Genomic DNA, 27,471 nt, shown 5'->3' on the forward strand with positions numbered 1-27,471 from the left:
CTAATTCCAGAACATTTTAACATCCACAAAAGAAACCCTGTACCCATTAAGCAGTCACTTAACATTCCCCTTTCTCCTTATCCCCTAGCAAACATAGATCTTCTTTAACAAAGACATTAATCTGTCTCTTTGGGTTTACAGATTTTGGACATTTCATATAAATGGACTCACAATATGTGTGGCCTTTTGTGTCTGGATTCTTTCAGCTAGCGTAATGTTTTTAAGATTCATCCATGTTGTGGCATATATCAGTATTTCATTCCTTTTTATAGCTGAATATCCAATTTTGTTTCTCCATTCATCAGCTGGTGGATGTTTGGGTTGTTTCCACTTTTTGGCTATTATGAATAATGCTGCTATGAACATTTCATGTACATATTTTATGTAAATTATGCTTTTAATTCTCTGGGGTATATACCTGGAAGTAGAATTGTTCAGTCATTTGGTAATTCTATGTTTAAGTTTTTGAGAAACTGCCAATGTTTGGCACCATTAGCATATGCTACAAACATCAGTGAGGTTTCCAATTTCTCCAAATCTTTGCCAGTACTTGTCCATTTTTTTTTATTATTATTAGGCCAGTTGTTCTTAAATATTAGTTTTTTGTATCTTTCTTTGTAACCAAGCGGGGTCTTCTCCCTTTTCTAGTGAATACACTTTTAGAACCTGCCTGGCTTATTCTAGTAACAATAGTCATATTACTCAGTAACAATAGTCATATTATTAGACATAATTAGTATTATGTTCCTTTGAAATGAGTCAAGTTGAATTGTGTTTTTCCTCTAGAATCATGTTTCCTCCTGCTTTGAATAGCAAACAGGATTCAAAGTAATATACTATGCACCATTAAGGTCAAAGTAAAACAGGTTTGCACAATTCATACCTCCATTAATATAATCATTGAAGGATTTTGCAACTATTATTTATTTCCAAATTTTCCCATCAAGATGCCTTGATTTTAAGCCTGGAGATTGTGCTAATGTGATTATAGCATTGAGAAATCCCAAGGAAAAGAAAGAGCCCAGAAGACTAAGGATGGGGAAACATTTTTATTTTTGAATAGGCAAAAAGATGGTAAGAGATGTTGACTGGTGAGTTTTAAATCAATACCTTATGAATTTTTAGGATAATTAAGGAGATGGTTCATGAAAAGGAAATTGTGATCATCAAAGATACATTGTGCTGAAGTTCCCACTGTGGTGCAGTGGGTTAATGATCCAGCTTGTCTCTGTGCAGGCGGTGGTTTGATCCCTGGTGTGCTGTGGGTTAAGGATCTGGTGTTCCTACAGCTGTGGCATAGGTCGAAGCTCTGGCTCAGATTTGATCCCTGGCCTGGGAACTTCCAAATGCCACAGGGGCAGCCAAAGGAAAAAAAAAGATACATTGTGTTCACCAAGAACAAGATATGCCAAATTAATTTCATCTCAGCTTTTGAGAGAATTAATACATTGGGAGGTCAGAGAATTGTATTGAGATTGCTAGAGAGATTTAACATGGTTAGATAATGGAATCCTTGTGAATATGATGTGGGTTATTTGATACCTATGTTTTATGAGTAATCATTTAGCCAATCATATTTTTATTGCACAGATATGTGTACTAGGTACTGTTAATATAAAGTGAGCAAAAATAGACATGGTACCTGTCCTCATATTGCTTGCTTCGCAGTATTATGGGACGATATGATCTTAACTGAGGTACAAAAAGAAGCAAGCATTTTGAAAATGGACACATCTGGCACTCCCTCTGGGAGATTCTGATTCTGGGTAGACTCGGCAATTTAAAATAGTTTTCCAGATAATTTTAATGCACATCCTTGGTTAAGAAACTCATGAGGAAAGCTTTGGGGCTTCCCACTGTTCACCAAAGTGTTGTGTTTTTTGTTTGTTTTTGCTGCACCCACAGCATATGAAGGTTCTTGGGCCAGGGATCAAACTCAAGCCACAGCAGTGATAACGGGATCCTTAACCTGCCACTGGCAACTCCACTGTGGTGTTCTTGACTTGATTCTGCCTTGAATTATATTCTCTTTCTTTCTTTCTTTCTTTCTTTCTTTCTTTCTTTCTTTCTTTCTTTCTTCTTTCTTTCTTTCTTTCTTTCTTTCTTTCTTTTCTTTCTTTCTTTCTTTCTTTCTTTTTTTTGTCTTTTGCCATTTCTTGGGCTGCTTCCTGCAGCATATGGGGGTTCCCAGGCTAGGGGTCAAATCGGAGCTGTAGCCGCTGGCCTACGTCATAGCCACAGCAACTCGGGATCCGAGCCGCATCTGCAACCTACACCACAGCTCATGGCAATGCCGGATCCTTAACCCACTGAGCAAGGGCAGGGATCAAACCCACAACCTCATGGTTCCTAGTCAGATTCGTTAACCACTGAGCCACGACGGGAACTCCCTATATTCTTTTTCAAGATGAGCAACTAATAATATCAGAACAATTTCATGTATATATAGTATGTAATTGCTCACACATTATAATAGAATTAAATGAGTGAAACTGTCAAGGAATTTTCTTGCCTCTTTTCACTTTATTCACAGATTGCTACAACTGAATTCTAGATGAGTTTGTGTCACTGAGACCTAAAATATAGAGTTGGTGCTGTTCATAAATATTCTAGTTTTCTCCCCTTCTTACCCATGGTAGGATTGCACTCCCCCATGCAGTGAAGTGAGGTCGAGTGATATGGCTGTGGCCAATGAAATGTGAGCAGAAGTGACGGAAGCATTAAGTCAACACCTGCTTTACCAGATTCTTTTTCCCTTCAGCTTGACTACTGGAAATGTTCAAAATAGTGGTTGCTCAATCAATTCCTGAGTGACTATAATAAACGGAGCCTTTTTTTTGCAAGCCCACAGTAATCTTGCAGCATGAGGAAGAAATTAATCAAGGTGTTTGCAGACATTTAGGCTTGGGGTTTATTTACTGCAGTATTATCCTGTTTATCCTAACTGATGCAGAATTCTAGGGTGAGTTTGTGACAGCATGACATTTAATCATGACTAATGTAAAGATCTATACTAACGTTAAAAAGATAAAAATTGTAGAGAGTAGACTGCCCAGTCCAGGAACTAACATATATTTTCCTCTTTTTCTAGCCTAAGAAATACCCTGGAATTACTAAACATGTGTCCATCCCCTCAGAGAGTGTGCATGCACAGTGTGTAGATGTGAACACAAATACTAAGGCCATTTTGCCACCTTGAGGGAAGGTGGCCCTAAGCTGAAGGAGATACTACAGAAGGCAGAGCAAAGAGGGAAAGAAACATGGGTCCTGGGTGATATCATTGAGTTGCTGGAGCAGCCAGCCCTGATGCTGTCATAACAGTCCACTTAGAGAAGTCAAATACATTTCCTACTGCTTAAGCAAGTTTCTGTTGCATTTTGTGGAAGACACAAAGATGTGCTGCCCAGATTCTGCTTCAAAAAAGGACTTGCTGTGGAGGTCCTGGAGTGTGGTCAGCATGCAGCCCCCAGCTGTCAGCTTCTGCAGGGTCTGCCTCAGCTGCAGAGAGCCACCTCACTTGAGATTACACCCTTCCTGGGGCAGTCTACATTCGTTAGGAAAGGATGGCCATTTCGTACTGACACAAGATGCTCTGATGGGCGATACCCAGGTGGGCTAAAATTCCTTGGACCTGATTAGTAGTTCAATATCTTTCTCTGACCAATCCTGCTTTTGTCCATTCCCAGTGAAAATCTTTCTCCCTATCTCCATATCAGCGCCTACCTCTGGAAAACCCAGCCTGTGACAATTTTTCTGTAACATCAGGCAGAAGCAACCTAACTGAAATTCAGCGGGGTAGTTTGAACTTGGTCTTGTCTACAGGAAGGGAAATGCTCTCACGGTCTACATTACTTTTAACTTTGCAATGTGGAACTTTTCGAGCATGTGTGCACACACACAAATAGAATATAATGAAACCCAATATACTCAACTTCAACAATATCAATTATGATCAATCTTTATCATCTGACCTCAAATATTATTTAAAAATAAGTCTGACATTATTTCCTCCATAAATACCACAGTGCTCTGATGTTTGTTTTGAGATGCAAAGCAATGTCTTTTTCTCCATTCTCCTCCCAATCCAACTCCTATCCTATTGTATCATCTTTCCTTCCTCTTCCCATTGCCACATTTTAAAAAGTGGAAGTATTTTAATAGGAGAAAAGGGCAGTAGTAGTGAGGGATAGAAGGGTGCAGAAGTAATCCCAGGCTCCATTCTTTCTTTCATTAGTTCAACAAACATTTTAGACCTGTCATCTCCCAAAGTCTTAGGATACTCAGTTTACCAGTATACATGGTTGTTCAGCTAGGTGGTATAATAATGTCTTTGGTCAGATAAACAAGAAAGAAAGAGAGAAAGGAAGGGAGAGTGAGAGAGGGGAGAGGGAGAGAAGCAAAGCAAAGTAAAGCAAAGAAGCCATCTAGTGATCACAGTGGGAGATAGCATGAGTTTCTTCCACTAGACAGACTAAGACAAGGGTAACTCCAGGTAGGACATTCACAAGGAAATCGAGGCTAAGAGGTGAAGTGATTTGTTTAAGGTCACAGAGCTAGTTACTAGCAGGGCTAGGCATAGAATCCAAACAAACTGACTCTAAGACCGGTGTAAACTGTGATTGTCTGACTCTTAAAAATGAGGTTCAAGGGAGTTCCCGTCGTGGCGCAGTGGTTAACGAATCCGACTAGGAACCATGAGGTTGCGGGTTCGGTCCCTGCCCTTGCTCAGTGGGTTGACGATCCGGCGTTGCCATGAGCTGTGGTTAGGTTGCAGACTCGGCTCGGATCCCAAGTTGCTGTGGCTCTGGCGTAGGCCAGTGGCTACAGCTCTGATTCAACCCCTAGCCTGGGAACCTCCATATGCCGCGGGAGCGGCCCAAGAAATAGCAACAACAACAACAACAACAACAAAAAAGACAAAAGACAAAAAAAAATGAGGTTCAAATGATTTAAAATTTGATTAAAACACATTTGTACTTATTTTTATCAAGTTATAGTATGTTGGTAGCAAAGGGGAAAAAGCACATTGGTTGAATAAAGGCACTAAGTGAACCTATGATAACAACATGCAATTATTTTTTCTTTAAAAGATTTGCCTCCCTTACCAGACAGGAAGGTCCTCAAAGGCAGGGAATTATTTTATTCATCTTTGTATCCCTCATGCCTGGTCTGGTGTCCCTCTCTTTTTCTTTTTCACAGTCACATAGAGATATAGCCTCTGGGAGGTCCAAGAGCAGAGCATTATGGCAGCTACTGTATCAAGGACAGCTGCCGCTCCTGGAAACTTTGACTTGGGCCAGAGATTGAAAGGAGAAGAGAAATTAAAAAAAAAAAAGGGGGGGGGGAAGAAGACAAAAGCTTAATAGTGTGCAGTAATTTTAGCCAATTGACATAATCCTAGTATCCAGGGACTATGAAGAACTTCATTGACTGCTAATGGGCATCTCAGGAGCCACCCATAGTGCTCATCCAGACCAGCCTAGGGCCAAACTAAGCATATCCACTGGAGAGTCTGGGATCAGGGCACAACTGTAGAAATACTTCTCTGCTCAATTTCCTATCTCTTTTGTGCTGTGGCTGTAACTGAAGGATGCTGTTATCTTAAAACTTCATTTTATTATTGCAATATACACTCAAAATTTCCCCTTCAGGTCTATAGGCTTGGTGTTTTCAAAGTGTATCTATTTTTCTTTCTTTTTTTCTTTTTCTTTTTACAGACACACCTGCAGCACATGAAAATTCCCAGGATAGGGGTAGAATCAGAGCTGCAGCTAACAGTCTACACCACAGCTACAGCAATGCCGGATCCGAGCCACATTCACGACATACGCCGAAGCTTGAGGCAATGTGGGATCCTTAATCCACTGAGTGAGGCCAGAGATTGATCCTGCATCCTCACAGATACTATGTTGGGTTTTTTTTTTGTTTTTCGTCTTTTTTGTTTTTTGTCTTTTTGTCTCTTTAGGGCTGTACCCATGGCATATGGAAGTTACCAGGCTAGGGGTCCAATCAGAGCTGTAGCTGCCGGCGTACGCCACAGCCACAGCAACACAGGATCCGAGCCTTGTCTGCAACCTACACCACAGCTCAGGGCAACGCCGGATCCTTAACCCACTGAGTGAGGTCAGGGATAGAACCCTTGTCCTCGTGGATGCTAGTTGGGTTCGTTAACCACTGAGCCAGGAGGGGAATTCCTATGTTGGGTTCTTAAAGATCTGAGTCACAATGGGAACTCCCTGGTGTCTTTCTTGAATGAATAAACAAATGAATAGAACTAGGAGGCTTAGTCTTCACAACTTACTGCCACTGTCTAATTTTGTGACTTTCAGCAAATTTAGTTCCTATAGTCCATAGATTCATTAAAAATATCATTGAACTTTTTAAGTGACGGCTTTTTTTTTTTTTTGGTTTTGTTGTTGTTGTTGTTGTTGTTGTTGCTGCTATTTCTTGGGCCGCTCCCGCGGCATATGGAGGTTCCCAGGCTAGGGGTTGAATCAGAGCTGTAGCCTCTGGCCTACGCCAGAGCCACAGCAATGCAGGATCCGAGCCACATCTGCAACCTACACCACAGCTCATGGCAACGCCGGATCATTAACCCACTGAGCAAGGGCAGGGACCGAACCCGCAACCTCATGGTTCCTAGTCGGATTCGTTAACCACTGCGCCACGACGGGAACTCCTTTTTTTTTTTTAATGGAAGCTTTAAATTTCCTCTATCCAATGATGTTATTCAATGGGTCTATGGGATTACCTATTATTTTGGAACAGACTCATAACCAACATTTCAATAATACCTATGCTAGCTTTGTCATAGTTCTAAAACAGAGTCTAAATATTTAAGAGAAATTCCTTCCAAAACAGAAGTCCAAATAAAGTTGTGTCATGTCATTGACAGTGTGTTCAGAGTCTTTACGTTAACCTTTATGAATGGCTAGCATCAGTTACTTATTCCTTTCCAGCCAGTTAAAACTGAAGGTAGAGCTCACAGGAGCTGATACTTAACCCCTCATTTCTGGGTAAACATAAAAAGTTTGCCAGGGGAGGGGGGGCTACTGTGTTTCAAATGAACTGAGCAGTGTCCAGACCGGAACATTCAAATGATCACCAGACTCATGTGGCATCTGCTAGGTTCCATCTGGACTGAGCATTTCCTAGTCTTTTTCACTTAAATGTGGTCTTGCAAGTGAATCTGCTTTTATCTTATCAACACCTTGAGGAAGATTTGGGGAATGAAAGGAGGTAGTGAGCATTTTTATTTATTTATTTTTGTCTTTTTGCCATTTCTTGGGCCGCTCCCACGGCATATGGAGGTTCCCAGGCTAGGGGTCCAATCGGAGCTGTAGCTGCCGGCCTACACCAGAGCCACAGCAACGCGGGATCCGAGCCACGTCTGCGACCTACACCACAGCTCACAGCAACGCCAGATAGCTAACCCACTGAGCAAGGGCAGGGATCGAACCCGCAACCTCATGGTTCCTAGTCGGATTCGTCAACCACTGCGCCACGACGGGAACTCCATTTTTTAAATTAAAAAAAAAAATTTTTTTTTTGGTAGTGAGCATTTTTAGATTCCACTTCTGGTCTAGCCCTGACACTAATCATGCGACTTTTAGTCAGTTGCTTCTCTGGATCCAATTTTCCTTACTTGTAACATCAAGAGGTTGAGGAAGTAATTATCTCTAAAGTTCTTTTCAAAATTCAACATTCTGTTAATTTTTTGTTCTAAGGATAAATCCTCAGCTCAGCTGGTCCCATCTTTTTTCCTCTGAGATGACTTTATTCCTTCCATAGCAACTTATTAAGCATCTCCAAATTTTTGAGGGCTGGGCCTTAGTTTTATCCATCTTTCCAATACCTAACGCAATAACCAAACAGGTTTTTTCAAGTAGCATTGAAAATTGCTTCCTACATAAAATTCCATCTTTGTCTGGAGACGCTCACAGTTCAGAAAAGTAAGTACCAAACATCGTTAACCACTTAATTAAAAACTGAGGATAAAAAGAAAAAATTGGTTCCAGCCTCCTTTACCAGCTGTATGTTCCAACGGGGAACCGGAGACCGCTTGTAAGTTAACACTCATTGACGCTTTCATTGTGCCAGCGCTTTCCATGTATTATCTCAAGTAATACACACACCAACCTTACTTTCTAGGTACTAGTATTATCTGTTTCACGCTTGAGGAAATGGGAGCAGAGCGGTAAGTAACTTGCCTAGGTAATACCGTTACAAGCGAGAGGCAGCCTCATTCGAGCAAGACTGAGAAATCCTTGTGATTCTCCAAGGGGCCTGACGCGGCCAGAGAACAGCTGAGTTGAAGGTACAGAAGGAGCAGGGGGAAGTGACCATAGGAGAGAAGGCTCCAAAAACAGGCAAAGTGTGAAAAAAAAAAATACACCTCTCCAGAATGCAATAACATAGGCAGCCGGAGTTTAGGAAAGCAGATGGAGAAACGCTGGGTAAACAAGACCTGTAAAGCGCTTGGAGCCCGAAGGAACCGAGGAACCGGTCGGAAGTGACGTCACTAGCGGTGTTGGACGTTCGGCAGACTGCGGGACCCGGAGGCATTCTGGCCCGACTTGACGCCCGGAAGTTACGCCCCGGAGGCGGTACTTGGTAGTGGAGGGCGTCGCGGTGGGCGGGGCGGGGCTTCCGTGGGCATCCTGGAACCCTGGATCCCAGGCAGGTAACCTGCGGGCCGAACCTGGACAGGGGCAAGGGGGGAAGTTGGGGTTGGGGGGCTCTCAGCTGGGTCGAAGCCTCAAGCTCGGGTGGGGAAACCTGGATCTCACATGAGGTGGTGGCTGAGGAAAGGCTTCTTGGTGTGGGACTCTCTAGAGAGAGAGGGATACGGGGAACTTTGGGAACAGGGTCGTGAGGGCCGAGGTCGTTGAGGAAACGCAGGTTGAGTATTGTAGGAGTCTAGAATACTGGGATCACAGGCTCATGAATATTTGCGCTTGGGGATGAACAGATGGAACCTGGGCAATGATATGAACTCACCTAGAGTTCATTTCCCACCTACTCTGACCCCTATCCTGTTCTGCTAGTAGGGATAGCGACATTGTCTTTTCATCTCTTAATCCAGGACAGTGTCTTGTCACCACTATTAGGCATTCTTTAGATGCTGTCTAATGGATGAATTAATGAAGGCAGAAACCCAGTTCTGGTTCAGCAGGGGGAATGTCCCTGGAACTTAAGCATCCTTACCTCTGAATGTAGAAGTGATGTTAGCTTAGTTTGGGTTTTGAGGATGTCAGTGCTGTAGAGATTCCAGACGTTGTTGTTTTTGTTTTGTGGTTATTGGAAGTTAGTGTCTTAATATTTTTCTCTGGGGTGGGTAAAGAGGGTAAGGCAATCAGTTTGGTTTCTTTCAGCTTCCTCTGCTTTTCTGCGAGTAACTTCAGGTGAATGATACTGGGCAGGAGTTGGCCATCAAATGATAAGCTGCAGTTGTAGCGCTGTGCTTCTGATTACTATTCTAAGTGCTTTCTTTTCTGCAGTGTGAACTCAGTTTCCTTTTTCTTAATGTTTTCTTAGGGTACTTTTGACATTTGATATGTCAATGAGAATTGCTTCATAACAAAGATGAAAAAAAATCCAGTCAGAGTTTTCTCCTGGTGTGTACACATAAGGCTAATAAATGAAACCCAGAGGGGCCCTGTGGGGCTCCTGGGCACAAATGCCTTTCCCCATTGCTTGTTCTTAGGAAATAGGCCTCATTCAGCTTCCATAACCTTCCTTGAGTTCCAAGGGACAGGTGCAGACAGTTGCTGATCAGGGAAGGAAGGGGTTGCAAAGACAAGGGAAGAATAGTCAAGCAACAATAGGACAGTCTTCCCTCTTAAGAGATATACATAATAAAATAGGCATTTTATACACCTCAGAGAAAAGTTATATTCCTTATGCTTTTTTTAGAAATGAATACTTTAAAACTGAACAGCTTAGGGTCCTTCCTTGTCCTTCTCCCTGGCTTAAATGCACACTGAACACAATAATCTGTAAGCTAAAGATAGGCACCCTGACCATAATTGCCTGTGGGTTAAAGATTATTAGCACATGATGTTTCTCAAGAACTTTCCTAGTTTGTTCTAATCTCTGATCAATATGCCCTTTTCGTAAATACTATTATTCTAGGCAGTAAACCAGAAGATCACCATCATGATCATACCGAGATCTTCTGACTCCAGCTTTGGATGACTAAGATTCCCCCATAGAAAGAAGAATGCATGTTTGTCCCAATCCCGATTCCTATCTGAAAACCTGTTTTTCTCCTTTTTACTATAAAACTCCTTGCAATTCTTTCCACTGAGGGGGGCGGGGGAGTACAGTTTTTAGGGTATTAGCCTGCTGTGACCCTCCTTTGCCTGGCAAAGCAATAAAGCTGTTTTTTCTCCTTTACCCCAAACTCTGTGTTTCAGTTGGCACCAGCAGACAGAGGCCAAATTTGGCAACACTGACTCCTTCCAAAGAGTGATAGGAGGCTTCCAAAAGAATGAATCCCTAAAGGTTAAATTGTTTCCTTTGTAAAGTATTTGTTTAGATGTCTTGAATGTGATGAAGAGTGGACTGGATCTAAAGAACAAGTAGTATAACCAGATTGTTTTCAGCCCTCAGATGGAGAAAAGTGCAAGTGACACATCAGGCTGTGTAGAGAGATCTGGGCATGAATCACTGTCTAGATGCAGTGATTGATTTAGATCTAGGGAGGTGATTGTATGTATGGGTTTCATTCTGTCTAATGAGATAGTAGTTCCTAAGTGGTCCTAGAATCTCATAATGGAGTAGGAAAACCTGACTTAATGGCTTTGTTTTTTTTTTTTAATAAATAATAAGCTAGTAAACATTTTTAGATTTAAAGAAATTTAAGATGTTATTAGAAATAGATTGGAAAAAACCTGAAAGTAGAAATGTGAATACATTATTGAAGTCATCTAATTTTTAAAAGTTGCCTGCCTTTAAAGCTTCTTTTCCCACTTTCTGGAAATTGTTAGTATCCAAATCATCCCCACTTTGAGTGCTCTTACTATGGTGCCCTTTTAGGATACATATGAACTTGGTGCAAAGTAATATTTTGAGATCCTTTAGATTTATGTTAATATTAATGTCTTACTTAAAGTCTAATTTTGCTATCGGTCTGCTTTTTAATGTCATGTCCACTAAGTTTGGGTATCTAAATGCCTATATTCATAATAATGATTCATAGTGTTATTCATAGTAAATTGGTATCAAAGTGTTAACTTAGGTATATGCATTGACATTCTTGAGGTTTTCAGTTTTTCAGAACGCTGCTATCTGTGGACTCTAATATGGACTTCATTTAAAGAAATCCAAGGACCATTAATGGACAAAAACATGAATCAAATTTTATTAAGGCATTCAAATCCTAGCACTTTGGGAAAGGTAAGTTGTTAACTATTTTATGTTAGGTGAGAAGTAGAATAGCCCTGAAGTGGCGTAGAAAACTGTAGGACTGTGTTTGAAAAATACAGGCTGAATTTCTTTAAATTATATTTTAATCTGGACCTTCCAAAAAGAGTTTTGATATCAGTATATATGAGGCAGTTGTTACTATTTCTCTGTAAAACTGATCAGAAATTAAAGAGATTGACAAGATATATTATTCCTGGAAGATTATTGCTTTACTTTCATTTTTTCTGGGAGCTCTCCTTTTAACACTTTAGAGCCTGGTAGAATGTATTGGTCCTGTAGATATGGGGCCTCAAACAGTCATTTATATCATCTCACATCCAAGATTGGCTCTGTAATAGTATATGTCCCAAATCTTCTAGCCAGTTTTATTTTATGCCTTAGGTTGAAGCAAGAAAAGAGATCAAAAAAGTCTTTTTTTTTTTTAAACCCTGATTTATTTATGTTACTTTCTTTTTTTCTTTTTTCTTGTTTGTTCTTTAAAAAAAAAAAAAAAAGTATCTTAGATGATTCATTCTCCAGGGCTTTTTATCTTTCTGTCCCAGAGGTAAAGTTTCTCTCTCTCTTCCTCTCTCTCTCTCTCTTTTTTTTTTTTTTCTTTTCTATTTTACCTTTCCAGGCCTGGGAGTTTCCAATTTCCAAAACCTAAACTTCTAACTTTGTGATAATATTAGGCACCTTTTAGTCATTACTTATTAAACTTGTAGTTTTTCTTGGTCTTCTCTGTAGATAAAAATGACCTCTTGTTTAGAATTTATTCAGTTCTAAAAATAGGCTGTACTTCTAGGAATTCATCTTTCAGACATACTTGCACTTGCACATAAAAATTTGTATATAAAAATATTCATCACTATATTATTTGAAATTAAAAAAACCCGAACAACTAGAAGTAACCTAAACATCCTTCAACAGAGGTCTGGTTAAATAAATGGCTTCATACAATGTAGTACTTCCCTGCTCTTAGAATGAAGTAGATCCATAGGTGGAGATAAAGAAAAATCTCTAAGATACATTAAGTCAGAAAAACCATATAGAACTGTATGTATAGTGTGTTTTCATTTGTGTTTTTAAAAGCATGTATTTCTGTATATACTGCTAAAACTTTTTCAAATCTATGTAAGCAGCTATTGACAGAGGTACCCTTAGGGAATGAGACTGTAAGTCTAGAGTAGGAAGAAGACATTTTTTTCTGTAATCTCTTTCTGTAATCTCTCTCTTTCTTTTTCTTTTATTTTCTTTTCTTTTTTTTTTTTTTTTTTTTACCATTAGCATGTTTTTAGTTTTATGATACTAAGAAACAAACAGCACAGCTGCAGCCTAATTCAGTAAGTTGTAGGAGCCCGCTGCTGTTCCTTATGACTTTTGTCCTTATGATTACTTGCACTCTTCAGGAGGAATGCGGTTACACAATGAATTAAGTTTATCATAAAGCTGCATGGAGAGTTTGGTGATATTTTGATAGGTTTTTAATAAGGATTTGTGGATAAATTAGGTGCTTAGTGCTGCTGAAATCAATGCTCCTATGCAATTTATAGCATGTGTCTGACCTCCCCAGGTGTTACAGATATTGTGACCTTTGTTTACAACGTAGGTTCCTGTTGTACCAGCATGGTTCTTCTGAGCCTCTCCGTTAATGCGGAATGTGATGGAGTTTATTTGATTTGAATTACCATTTAAGGACTCTACTGTTTAAATAAATTTTACCGTTATTATTTCACTTTGTTCTCGATGTTTGGCCTTAAGGCATTCCAAAGAATGTTCTCTCTGTTATAAACCAGGAAACCTGAAAGATCATTTAGATATATTTGGATAATCGCATTCCATATTGAGACTATTGCTTTAAATTGGCTGATTATCTGCCTTGGAACTTAGCAAAAATTTCTGGTGACTTTTACTTCTCTAGCCATCTTTCCCTCCACACTTTCATTGGGGCAACTTTGGAATAATAGCAGTGGGTCAGTAAAATGAGTTATACAAGAAATTTAAAGATATTATAATCTTCATTTTATTAGTAGAGGGATTTTATTTGAAACTTGCTTGAGAATAGGCTGTATAAGATACATACCTAACTGATACAACTATTATATAAAATAAATGTTTGTCTGTCTTGTTAAAATCAAAATGGAGGCCACTAATCTAGCGGCTGAGTCACGATTAATGGACTAGAACAGGTCATGGTATGTCAGGTGTTTTATACTACACTTTGTTTTGCAAATGATCATTTCTGTTAGATGATGCTTTGCTTCTTGAGATCCTTGGGATTAATCACTGTTGGCCACAGGGGGGAAATCATTAGGCAGGCTGCCTAGGGTGGGACTCCTTATTCTTGCAAAGAGAATGGATAGCAATGAATTGAATCCAAAGGTAGAGTGTGTTTTCCTGAGTCAAGATAAATATGGTAAAAGTGACTATTAAAAGAAAGGAGATAAATATGAATGTAAATGTTATATAGAGAACATAGAACTGGGGAGGTATGTGTGTGTGTGTGTATATAATATATAGATACATTATATATTAAAATGTGTATATCTATTATCTCAAATATATATATATTTCTTCACATGTATTTTATGTGAAAATCACAAATTTTACATAGGAAGATATCCAATCTTCCAAGAAAAAAAAAGTCAGAATTTTAAGGTCTCAAAACTTGGCCTGTTCTAGGCTAATGTCTTAACTGTAAGGACAGTTTGAAGAATTTTGGAAGTTTTAAGCTCATTCACAGGATCCAAGTGATGCAAAGGTAGACAAAGCTCTGAGAATGAGAAAGTTAAAATCTAGTTATATGCAAGATTATGGTTAATGGTATCTTATGATTCTCTTCTGCGGCATTGTTTTGGGTGGGGGGAAAAAAGAAGGAAAAACTGAAGAGTGTATTGCTGTTCAATTTACATTGAGTTAGATCCATAAGCCTTTCCTAGCATTCCTATTGTGTATGAGCAAGACGGATTAACTAGTCCTGTTACCTACAGAGAATCAGTTTTTGTATATTAATTATTGGATATACCTTGAAGAATAAGAAAATTGTTTTTAATCAGTTTGTGGTTACATGGAGGGACAGTTGTGATGATCTAGGTTAAGGGGATTAGGACTATTTTCTTCTACTTTGGAAGAGTTGGAGAAACTCCTTGGAAGTACACTTGTACTCTGTTATTTGAGGCCAAATTTAGTTATAAGGAAGAGAAGGTACAGATAAAACTAACCAACAGTGGGGCAGGTTGTGTCAAGAGGCAGTGAACTTAAGTCACGAGGGTTAGTTAAGCCGAGTTTGAACACTGGGAATGTTGTAGAGGGGATTGCTTGTTGTATGGAAGATTCTACCAGATATCTACCTTTCAAATCCCAAAAAAACTTTATCGTGCAATAAGGTGATTTATTATGATGTAATGTATACATTCTGTTATCCCTGTATTTAAATACTGAGAGCTAACTTATCCACTGGTCATTTATCTACCAACTTCAACTTATGAATAGGAAATAAAACTGCCTGAGCTCCCAAATAATAAGACACAAAATCTATGTGCTTTTCTTGGGTTCTCACTCAGTGTATTTACATTTAGATACAGTTCTAACAGGTTAATTAACTGTTATCTAACTCCACAGTGTATTTAGAAGCAACAAATTCTGAGTGGTTCAAGTACTCCAATTAGAGGCAGGCACATAGACAAGGGTGGACAAGAAGAGGTCCTACTGTAAGGAACTGTATCCCATCTCTTGGGCTAGACCATGGAGGAAGATTGTATGAGAAGAAGAATATGTATATATGTGTGTGTGTGTGTGTATATGTGGCTGGGTCACTACCCATACAACCAACTACCTATACAGCAGAAATTGACACAGTGTAAATCAACTATACTCTAATAAAAATAAAAAAAAAAAAAGAATGTCAGAAAGTGGACCGACTTATTTTACAATTGTAGCGATCTGGGCTCTTTTGACTAAATGCCTTGTACAGTGGAAAGAGCAAGGACTCTTAAGAGTGGTAAAGACAGATTTGAATCTGGGCTCCAATATCTACTAGCTGTTCTATTAATTGATTTTATTATTCATTCTAAAGATCAGTCTTCATCTATAGAACAGGAATTTACTGAAGAGTAAATGTATGTAAAAGATTTGCCTATATTAGGTATTAAGTAAATAATAGCTATTATTATTTCATTATTACCATAGAGCCTACTCTGTCTTGAATTTTTTTCTCTTCAAGTAGAGCAAGAACAAACGTTAATAATTTTATTGTGAGTTAGTATATGTTAATGCTAATAATGGTAATGGCATCTTTTAAAAACCTTTTTAAAAAATATAAGTAATCCATGTCCACTTCATAAAAATTAGGATATAGGGAAAAAAATGTATATCCTCAAAAAAGGAATAAAGTCACCTGTAATCCTCTACCATGGTTAATATTTTAGTGGCATGCTTTGTTTTTAAACTGCTTTGACACTTCTATAGGATGTCACTTGTGTGTAATGACTTCTGAACCTGACTCTGTATGACTCCTGTTAGGAAATATAAATTAGTCACTATACTTCCTAATCAGAATATAAAGAAAGATTGTGATATGGCACAATGCTGATTTAAAGGCAGCCCTAGCCCTGGTAAATTTTGTTATGTTGAAGCCAGTTTTGTGGAGTAGTGGGTTTGGAACTGGAGGACCTGAGTTTGAATCCTGACTCCACTATTTGCTAGCTAGGTAAACTACCTGAATTTCTTAACTTCTCTGTGCCTTAGTTTTTTCATGTGTAAATAGGGGATAAGAGTAATATCTAATTTATGGAGTTGTTATGAGGAGTGAATGAATTAATCTACTTGAAGTGCTTATAGCAGTGCTTGGCACAAAGTATAGACTCAATAAATATAAGTTGCTATTATTATTGTTAATTTTTATTTTATTTTATTTTTTTGTCTTTTTAGGGCCTCACTCATGACATATGGAGGTTCCTAGGCTAGGCATCTAATCAGAGCTGTAGCTGCTGGCCTACGCCACAGCCATAACAATACCAGATCTGAGCCACATCTGTGACCTACACCACAGCTCACGGCAACGCCGCCTGAATCCACTGAACGAGGCCAGGGATCCAACCTGAGTCCTTATGGATACTAGTCAGATTCGTTTCTGCTGAGCCACAGCGGGAACTCCATTATTGTTAATTTTTAAAAGCTTAATATTTTCTTAGAAAACAAAAAACAGATTTATTTACTGGAGCAGATAAAAGAAACAAGTTGGAATGAGCACAAAAGTAGTCATTAAGATTTACTGTTTATATGTTTTTCATTTGAACATGCAAAGTGGTCTGAATTTTTCCATTCTAAGGCTTTGTTAATTTTTATCCTTGTTTAAATATTTTCAAACCTGTGGTTTGCTCCTAGTTCGGCTTCTTTCTCTACCCCACAAAATCGACTTGATTTTATGCTATCTCATCCAACAAATATTTTGGCAATGCTTTCAAAGATCAAAAGCCCTTTTAGACAATCAGATATCCTGAATAACAATGAAAGAGATTCAGGAAATTATCATTAAATCCGTATATCTGACTACAGTCCCAGCTGGTTTCATAAGAACTTTTAAAATCAGTTGCAACTTGAAGTGAAGAATATTAAAAAATAAAGCAGTGAACATATTTAGCCAGTGTGTATGCTATCTATATCTTTTAAAAATCTTTTTCTTTCCTTTTTTTCTTTTAGTTTTCCTGTTGTGTTCTTTTGGGTTTTTGGGTTTTTTTTTTTGTCTTTTTTTTAGGGCCACACCCACGGCATATGGAGGTTCCCAGGCTAGGGGTCAAATTGGAGCTGTAGCTGCTTGCCTACACCACAATCACAGCAATGCGGGATCCAAGCCACGTCTTCGACCTACACCACAGCTCACAGCGCTGGATCCTTAACCCACTGAGCGAGGCCAAGGATTGAACCTGTGTCCTCATGGATGCTGGTCAGATTTGTTTCCACTGAGCCACGATGGGAATTCTTGCTGTGTTCTTCAGCATAATATCTATCGATCTGGTTATTTACTGGTCAAAGAGTTATAGCTTTTCAAAACTCTTCACAAGTTTTTTAGACTTGCTAGTAAATTTTTTTTTTGTTTTATGTTTAAAGCATTAAGTACAAGTTTTGAAGACCCTGGGGCCTACCATCATTATGCATACATGATTTGAGTTTGAATAACTTCATCAAGAGTTAGATCCTTGTCAAAAGCCTCAAGTCTCATCCATATTAAAGCACTCCATTGAACCCTCTCACAAAAATAAAGGCTTAAAGGGACTAAAATCCATGACTACATTCCATTTTATGTCCTTTCCTCTGATCTCTCTTCAGTTTCCTTGGCCTTTAGGGTCTTTCGTATTGCTTGCATTCCTTTAGACTACAGCCGAAGAATCAGTGCTTTCCAAAAGGATACATGTCCTACGGCTGTAAGTTTTCATCGTTAGAGAAGCATAAACTTGGCTTGATAAGTTTTGAATCAGGTCTTTTGTTGTATCTTGTAAAAACATGAGTTCACACTAAGAAAATGAGGACGAAGTGGTAAAAATATTTGAGGTCAGATTATGCTCTCAGAGGGTACATGATTTAGAGAATAGAGCCTTCAATCTAAAAGTTAATAGTTCTTATTCTCTAGCCTCTTACTAGATATTTGATAACTGAGACAGTCGGGTAACCTCTCTGAGCCTTAACTTAATCATCTGTAAAGTAAATCTGATAATACTTTCCCTAGCAGACTGTTGTGAGTTTCAAATGAAATAATGTATATTAAAAAAGACTTTTATATAAAATGTGTAGGATCCTGTCACACAGTTGCAAACCACGGGCTCAGCTCTTGGGCCTGGGAGGGTGGATGATTTAAGTGCACCTTATAAAGTATGTGCCTGTCTAGGTTGGCTACGTGGTAATAACATAATGCTAATTTTTTTTCCCTTGAGTACATAGAATACAGTAGTGGGCTAATTCTGAGGAGGAGGACTATATATTTCCCTAAAATTGTGTTAGTATTGATAATGCTCTAGAGCAGTTACTGTGTTGTGACATATACATGGTGTGCAAGATTTGTTTGCTAAGCTGTGACCAGCATTTTCTTTTAAATGAAAATAAATAGAAAATTTCACAATGCACCCCATGTGGTAAGAGTAAATATTGTTTTACTTATAAGTATCTGTGAATGTGTGTGTTTATATTAGTGTATTTGGTCATTAAATAAAAAACATTTTTCCCTGTGAGTAGCAGTTGCTGATCTAGCAGTATCATTTTAGTACCACTTGCTTTCTGTGCATTTGGATTCTTAGGAGATTTGGTGTTTCTTTTCACTTTATACCACTACTTGTGACAAAGGAATTAACAGTTAATATCAGTTTGACTTTTGGTCTAATTAATCAGATATTTAACACATAACACAGAGAAAACCTATGGGCCCTATGGGTATTTTATTTAAAATTCTGATATCGTCTACTCTCATACCCAGGATATTTATTATATTATAGCATTTAAGGTTGGTTTGACGAGGTACTGGTAAAAAGGTTTTGTTAAATATATTTTTCCTTTAATTTTTTTTAAACTTTTATCTTTCTGGCCTAATGAAAAACAACTCCTACTTGGTTTAGCATTGTCTGAGGACTGAGTAGAGATAGGCTGTAGAGAATATAGTTAGCGTGACTGGAAGTTTGATGGTCTCTAGAAGAGAAAAATGCCAATTTTTTTCTCTGAGTACCTAAATTTATCTTTAATGATTTAAGATAAGCTACTGACATTAACTTAAACAATTATTTTCCTAAAAACAGATATCCACCATTTTGGTGATAGCATTAGTTAGGAATAGGTGACTTTTATAGTATTCTTGAGCAGTGGGTAATGGCTTCTTCTTACATTGGTTGTGCATTGTAATTTATTGGTGAGGAACTAATTCTTTAGTGTTTTACTAAATTGTGACCAGCGTTGCTTTTGAAATGAAAGTACATAGAACAGAAAGTTTTCACAATGCATTCCACATGGTAAGAGCAAATATTGTTTTAGTTATTTCTCTGTCATCTCCCAATAGTCAGCTCCAGCCACTCTGGTCTCCTAGCTGATCCTCAGAATGCTAAGCTTTCTTCTACTTCAGCAACTTTGTACTTGGTATTCTCTGTGCCTGGAATGCTCTTGCCTTAGATATCTATGTGGTTTAATCCCTCGACTTCAGATCCTTCAGTGAGTAAGGCTCTCTTGGACATCTTATTTAAAATGATGCCACCACCACCACCATCCCATGGCACTCCTATTCCCTGCCCCCGCTTTATTTTTCTCCATAGTACTTATCTCTCTCTCTCTCTCTTTTTTTTTTTTTTGTCTTTTTAGGGCCAAACCCACGGCATATGGAGGTTCCCAGGCTAGGGGTCTAATCGAAGCCGTAGCTGCCGGCCTACACCACAGCCACAGCAACACTGGATCCTTAACCCACTGAGCAAGGCCAGAGATTGAACCCACAACCTCATGGTTCCTAATAGGATTTGTTAATCACTGAGCCAGGATAGGAACTCCTCATGGTACTTAGCTCTTGACTGACATTCTATTCACCAGTGTTCTTCCCACCACTGGAACAGTGCCTGACACGTGGTAGGTGCTTAGAACATATTTATTAAGTGAATGAATTTAACTTGTATTCTCAGAGGTGCACATTTGGGACAATGAGTCCTATAAACCAAATTATGGGGACTTAATATTTGTAAGTTAATATGAGTTAAGTATATTTAAAATGAGTTAAATATATTTAAAGCTTGCTTTGTTCTAAATATTTGAAGTGGCTTCTAAAAATGCATATAGTACAATGGGATGAAAACATATAAAGAGAACAAAACAAAGAAAATGTCATTGTAACATTAAAATAGATAAATTTAATATATAGAAGTTCCTCCAATCCAAAGGCAGATTATAAATTTGACTCGTTAAAGAGTTAGCTTGCTCAGAAATGATAATTGGACTTGAATCATTAACTGTTCTGTGGCACGGGTCACTGACATTTGAGTCATAGAAACCCAGAAAACCTGTTTGTCTTAACTGTAACAACTTGTAAAATTACTCTTATAGAAAAAACTTGGTTTTGTTATTAGGAAATGCCCTCTTGGTATAAAACATATAAAAATCCATCCATAATGAAGCTTCTGCTATGTCTCAGACATGACAGTCATTGCTATCAGCCTCTGCTTCTGCTGCATTTAGGACATTTCCAAGGTTAATTCAAATGTAGTAATTGGATATTTTTAGAAGTCCGCTGTCAAAGATACCAACAAGGACATCAGTTACTCTAATTTCTCCTACTTGTGGAGTAGTATGAGATTCCAGTGATTGTGGCTTCCTTTTAATACAGAATTGGAGGCTTAGAAATAGGTTTTTCATTTTGCAATATATGCATATATCAAATTATTGTATTGTATACCTTAAACTAATGTAAGGTTATATAATCCATAAAAGTAGGGGAAAATAAGTTTTTATACAATGAACAACTGAACTGGGGTGGAGGGTTGGGAGTTAAGCAGGTGAATTAGACTTCACGAAAGTCTAATTCAAGAAATTACGAAAATCACCAAAGTGATTTTTAGTAACCAAAATCAGAGCTGCCTTGTGTACATGTGAAGTTAAATGGGACATTATACAGTGGTCCATATCTTTTTGTTTATGAGATGTATACTTTCTGAATTCTATTTTTTTTTTTTGTCATTTAAAACAAATAAATGAAATGAATGAAAACAAAACTAAGAATTATGGAGATGCCTGTAGGCCAGCGATAAAGCAGGGGATGCGAGTGGGAGTGGACTGCAGACCTTCCTGTAAACTTCGCAGTACTTAAACAAAGCTGGCATTTTGAGGCAAAAGTAGAGAATATTTAGCTAAGTGGTGTTCCACTGGCAAAATGTGCTTTTATTTGACTTTTTTCTTCCTTTTTATCTTTCTCCCTTCTATCTTAGACCCTGGAGGTAAAGAGTACTTTTGGAAGTCAAATCTTCTGTCCTGCTCCATTTTTCAGGTTGAAAGAAGGGAACTAAATGAACATTAGACTTTTAGGGAAGTAATGAAAATATGATTTTTTAAAAATCATTTATGTTCCACTTATTTCAAAGAAAGAATATAAGGAGACATAATAAGAACACCATAGAGCCATTAAGGTGGAATGTTTGCATAAAGGGAAAGTAATTTTACCAGAAACTTTATATGTAACATATTGTTGATTAAATGTTCATATTGGGTTATATTTAATCTGTAAGTATACATGTACATTATTCTAAGTTAAAATGCTTTAATTAAATGTGCTTTACGTATTTGGTTTATTTGATGGAACTTTATGTTCCTTTTTAAAGAAATTAAGCATCTTCATTTTGGCATTTGATGAGTAACAGTAGAAAACCTGAGAACAGACAGAGCTATCAGTGTAAAAATAATGCAGAGGTCATCATATCTTCTAGCATAAGTGATGTAGAAGCGGAGAGATCTTGTTTTCAGTAAAAGTGTTGAAGCGGCAGAAAGAAAATATACCCCAACTTATTTGCTGACACAAATTTTGCTAGAGAGGACAAAAAAGAAAAGAAAAGAAAGTCCAGGCTTTTAACTTGATATTTCTCCAACTGTGTTACTCAGAATGCCTATATACAGGGGATAAAAGAGAATCTATAAAGCAAAGAGGTTCTATAATGACAGAAGTTTGGAAAATGTTGTACTCTATTTTGGAAATTTATAATGCAAATTAGCATTTTTCAGACTGAAGAGTGCCCAGAACCCTTTTTGGCTCATAAAATCTTAGTAACCTTTGGAATAGAGTTTCAGGAAATACTGTTTTTGATTGAAAAATAAATTTTAAAAATATGTACATTTATACATGTATACTAATATTTTCTACAACATTGGATATACTCAAGTAAATAAATCCTTTTTTTTTTTGTCTTTTGTCCTTTTGGGGCCACATCCGTGGCATGTGGAGGTTCCCAGGCTAGGGGTCTAATCGGAGCTGTTGCTACCAGCCTACGCCACAGCCACAGCAACGCCGGATCCTTAACCCACTGAGCAAGGCCAGAGATTCAACCCACAACCTCATGGTTCCTATTTGGATTCGTTTCCTCTGTGCCACGATGGGAACTCCAATAAATCCTAATTGTTAATAAAATTTTCATCCAGCATCCTTAATGAGTATAGATGTTAAAATATTAAAATTATTCCAAAATTTATACTTATGTATTAAATTGAATGTGTGGTCACTAAGTAATTTGTACAGCATGATGTAGATAATCACTTATCTTTTCCTGGACACACTTTCTTTTTTTTATGATTTTTGTTTTTTCCATTATAGTTGGTTTACAGTGTTCTGTCAATTTCTGCTCTACAGCAAAGTGACCCAGTCACACACATATATACATTCTTTTTCTCACATTATCCTCCATCATGTTGACTAGATATAGTTCTCTGTGCTATACAGTAGAGTCTCATTGCTCATCCACTACAAAGGCAATAGTTTGCATCTATTAATCCCAGACTCCCAGTCCTTCCTGCTCTCCCCGCCACTTGGAAACCACAAGTCTGTTCGCTATGTCCATGAGTTTCTTTTCTGTGGAAAGTTTCATTTTTTGCTGTATATTAAATTCCAGATATGTGATATGGTATTTGTCTTTCTCTTTTGACTTATTTCACTTAGTACGAGAGTCTCTAGTTCCATCCATGTTGCTGCAAATGGCATTATTTTGTTCTTTCTATGGCTCAGTAGTATTCCATTGTATGTATATAGGATATCTTCTTAATCTATTCGTCTGTGGATGGACATTTAGGTTGTTTCCATGTCTTGGGTATTGTGAATAGTGCTGCAATGAACATAGGGGTGCATGTATCTTCTTCACTGAAAGTTTTGTCTGGATATATGCCCAAGAATGGGATTGCTGGGTCATATGGTAGTTCTATATTTAGTTTTCTGAGGTACCTCCGTACTGTTTTCCATAGTGGTTTACCAATTTATATTCCCACCAACAGTGCAGGAGGGTTCCCTTTTCTCCATACCCCCTCCGGCATTTGTTATTTGTTGACTTGTTAATGATGGTCATTCTGACAGGTGTGAGGTGGTACTTCAAGTAGTTTTGATTTGCATTTCTCTAGTAATCAGTGATGTTGAGCATTTTTTCTTATGCCTGTTGACCATCTGTATATCTTCTTTGGAGAAATGTCTATCCAGGTCTTTTTCCCATTTTTCAATTGGGTTGTTGGTTTTTTGGCTATTGAGTTGTATCAGTTGTTTGCATATTTTAGATATTAAGTCCTTGTCAGTTGCATTGTTTGAAACTATTTTCTCTCATTCTGTAGGTTGTCGTCTTCTTTTTTTTTTTTTTTTTTTTTAATGGTTTCCTTTGCTCTGCAAAAGCTTGTCAGTTTGATTAGGTCCCGTTGGTTTATTTTTGCTTTAATTTCTGTTGCCTTGGGAGACTTTTACCTAAGAAAACATTTGTAAGGTTGAATGTCAGAGAATGTTTTGCCTAATTTCTCTTCTAGGAGTTTGATGGTGTCTTTCTTACGTTTAAGTCTTTAAGCCATTTTGAGTTTATTACTGTGCCTGGTGTGAGGGTGTGTTCCAGTTTCATTGATTTACATGCAGCTGTCCAGTCTTCCAGCACCACTTGCTCGGACACATTTTCTTTACTGAGCCTCCATTATATCACATCCTTTAGGCTTTCCTCCTACTTCTCTGACTATTCTTTCTCTTCTAGTCTCCTCTGTTGGTTTCTCCTTATTTTCTTGATCTCTAAATACTAGAGTGCCCTAGAGCTCAATCCTAGGACCTTATCTCCTTTCCACCTAGACTCATTTCTCTGACAATTTTATCTACTGTCAAGGCCTTAATACCATATTTACTAGAAAATGTTTATCTCCAGCATGGACCTCTCTGAACTACGGACTTATATATACATCTGCCAACTTAGCATTTCCATTTTTATGTCTTAATATTTATCTCAAAGTTAACATGTTCAAAACTGAACACCTATCTTCTCTCCCATCAAACTTCTTTTTTAGTTTTTATCTCAGTAATAGACAGTTCCATCGTTTCTGTTGCACAACCTTGGAGTTACCCTTGACTCCTCTTTCTCTCATACCTACAATCTGATCCTTTAGAAAGTCCTGTTGACTCTACCTGAACATATAAGCAGAGTCCAGTCACCTCTACTGTTACCTCCTAACTTATCTTTTTTCTTCTTATGCCCTTTTTTCTTCCTTGCCCTTTTCAAACTATTAACACAGCTGCCGAAGTGATCCTGTTGAGATAGAGGTAACATCAGGTCTCTCTGCTCAAAAGTCCAGTAGCTTTCTCTTTTACTAATAAAAATCCTTTACCTCTTTGACCTGATCTGCTACCAGTCTTCACCAGATTCACTTGTTTCAGCCTTCTCTCTGTTTTAGGGTTTTTGCTGATGCTTTCCCTGTGCTTGGAATGTTCTTCTAGGTACTATATGGTACTTTCCCTCACCTCCTTCAGGATTTGACTCAGAGGTCACTTCCTCAGTGAGGTCTTCATTAGCTGCATTACCTAACTCCCAGCCCTCCTTTCCCCCGCAAGCACACACAAACTTCTTAATCCCTTTTCTTGCTTTCTTTTCCTCCTTCTCACTGTATAACATTTCATGTATTTTTCTTATTTATCTGGTCTATTTTTTTTCTTCCAGCTCTAGAATGTAAGCTGCATGAGAGCAGAGTGATTTGTTTTGTCTTTTTTGTTTGTTCTCTGCTGCAATCCTAGTAACTAGAACAGAACTTGGCTCATAGACGATACTAAGTATTCGTTGAATGAATGAATGAATCATGTATGGAATTGCTTAACTGCCTTAATTAGCCAAATGTAATGTAGTTTAGTTGTCTTAATGTGGCTGAATATATAATAATTAAAGTTTTCATTTATACAAAAGTCAAGGTAGTTTCAATATAATGGGGAAAAATCCAGGTTAAGCTGAGAATTTCTCAAAATATCAATGTGTATCTATACACATTTAGTCAATTACTATTTAATGAACTCTGGATATTTTCAGGTATTCTGTCAATGTGCAATGAAAAACAATGCTTTCAATAGGTTAAAATTAAGTAAATTGCTCTCGAATGGGTAAGGTGAATATAGTCAATATAGTGGTAGCATCTTTTCCTGAACTTATCATAACATGTAAAAATAGATGTATGTGAAATGGTAGGTAATTTCATTGGGGAAAATAAGAGAACACATATAAATAGAAAAATCATTAAGGAAAGCACAAGAGAATAAGTGATTGACTTCTAAATGTTTATCTGCTATAATGCAACTTCCCTTATAACCATGTGGTATTGGTATAAACAGATCAAAATATAAGCAGCAAGACTGAAAACCAAAATTAGATACATCAGTATTAAGAGGATTATTTTGAAAAACAAATACTTAACCCATGACTCAGAAATTGGCATGGATCCAATTCATAGGAAAAAGCACTACTGGTATTTGTATTGCACATTCTTTTTTTTTTTTTTTGTCTTTTTGCCTTTTTTCTAGGGCCACTTCCCACAGCATATGGAGGTTCCCAGGCTAGGGGTAGAATCGGAGCTGTAGCCACCGGCCTACACCAGAGCCACAGCAACGCGGGATCTGAGCCACGTCTGCAACCTACACCACAGCTCACAGCAACGCTGGATCCTTAACCCACTGAGCAAGGCCAGGGATCGAACGCACAACCTCATGGTTCCTAGTCGGATTCATTAACCACTGTGCCACAACGTGAACTCCTGCACATTCATATTTAGAATGAAGACAAAAATGGAAACAAATACCAAGATAAAGAAAATTTGTGAAATCATGTTGTTTAGAGATAGTTTGATAGTTTAACAGTTCCAGATCTAGAAGTCCAAAATCAAGGAGTGGCAGGGCTATGCTCTCTCTCTGAAGGACCTCGGGAGGAATCTGCTCCATGCCTTTCCCGTAACTTCTGGTATTTGCTTGCAACCCTTGGTGTTGCTTGCTTTATGGCAGGATAGCTCTAGTCTCTGCCTCTGTCTTCACGTGGCTGTCTTCCTTAGGTGTGTGTATCTGTGTCTGTTCCGCAGCATCCCCCAACATCTTCACCAGTTAAGTGTACAGTAGTGCTACTTACCTGTGTGCACATTGTGAGGCACAGCTCCAGAACATCTTCATTTTCAAAAAGACACTGCCCGTTGAACAACTCCTCTTTTCTTCTTCCCCCTGAGCCTGGCAACCACCATCCTGCTTTATGTTTTCTAAGAGTTTCACAATTCTAAATAAGTGAAATCGTGCTGTATGTTCTTTTGGCGACTGGCTTATTTCGCTAGTATAATGCCCTCCAGATTTATCCAAGTTGTAGCATATGACAGGATTTCCTTCTTTTTAAGGCTGGATAACATTCCATTGTATGTATGAACTATATTTTTTAATCCACTCATTTACTCATCATGGACATTTAGCTTGCTTTCTCCTCTAATGTGAATAATGTTACAATGAACATGGAAATGCAAATGTCTCTTAGATTCTGGGGACTTTTCTTGGCCACACCTGTGGCATTCGGACCAGGGATCAAACCCACACACAGCAGCGATCTCAGCCACAGCAGTGACAATTTGAGATCCTTAGCCTGCTGAGCCACCAGGGAACTGCTTTTTAAATTCTTTTGGCTGTATACCCAGAAGTGGGATTGCTGGATCATGTGATAGTTTTATATTTAATTTTTGGAGGTGCTTCAGTATGGAAGCATACTATTTTCCAGAGTGGCTGCACTATTTTATATCCCTCCCACCAATAGTGCACCAGAGTTCCAATTTCTCCACATACTCCCTAATACATGTTATTTTTTGTTTTGGGGGTTTTTTGGTTTTGTTTTTTAGGGGCTTTTTTGGAGGAGGATAGGGTACATCTGATTGGATGTGAGGTACAACCTCATGGTTATGATTTGTATTTCACTGATAATTAGTAAATTTGAGTATCTTTCATGTGCTCCTTGGCCATTTGTATATCCTCTTTGGAGAAACGTCTATTCAAATCCTTTCCCCACTTTTAAAATCAGATTATTTTGTTGTTGTAGGAATTCTTTACAT

At 38.1% G+C, this 27,471-nt stretch overlaps 1 protein-coding gene across 1 annotated transcript in view; it reads left to right on the top strand.

Moving 5' to 3' along the window:
* Positions 1–8,622: 8,622 nt before the first annotated feature.
* The window catches only part of MAP3K13 (mitogen-activated protein kinase kinase kinase 13), a 172,628-nt gene continuing 153,779 nt past the window's right edge, over positions 8,623–27,471 (top strand). Inside the window, exons 1-2 of the mRNA XM_047788263.1 lie at positions 8,623–8,683; positions 11,274–11,400. The gene's annotated coding sequence lies outside the window, so the exon portion shown is untranslated. The remainder of the gene's footprint in view (positions 8,684–11,273; positions 11,401–27,471) is intronic.

This window comes from Phacochoerus africanus, chromosome 1, assembly GCF_016906955.1.
Source record: "Phacochoerus africanus isolate WHEZ1 chromosome 1, ROS_Pafr_v1, whole genome shotgun sequence".
NCBI lineage: Eukaryota > Metazoa > Chordata > Mammalia > Artiodactyla > Suidae > Phacochoerus > Phacochoerus africanus.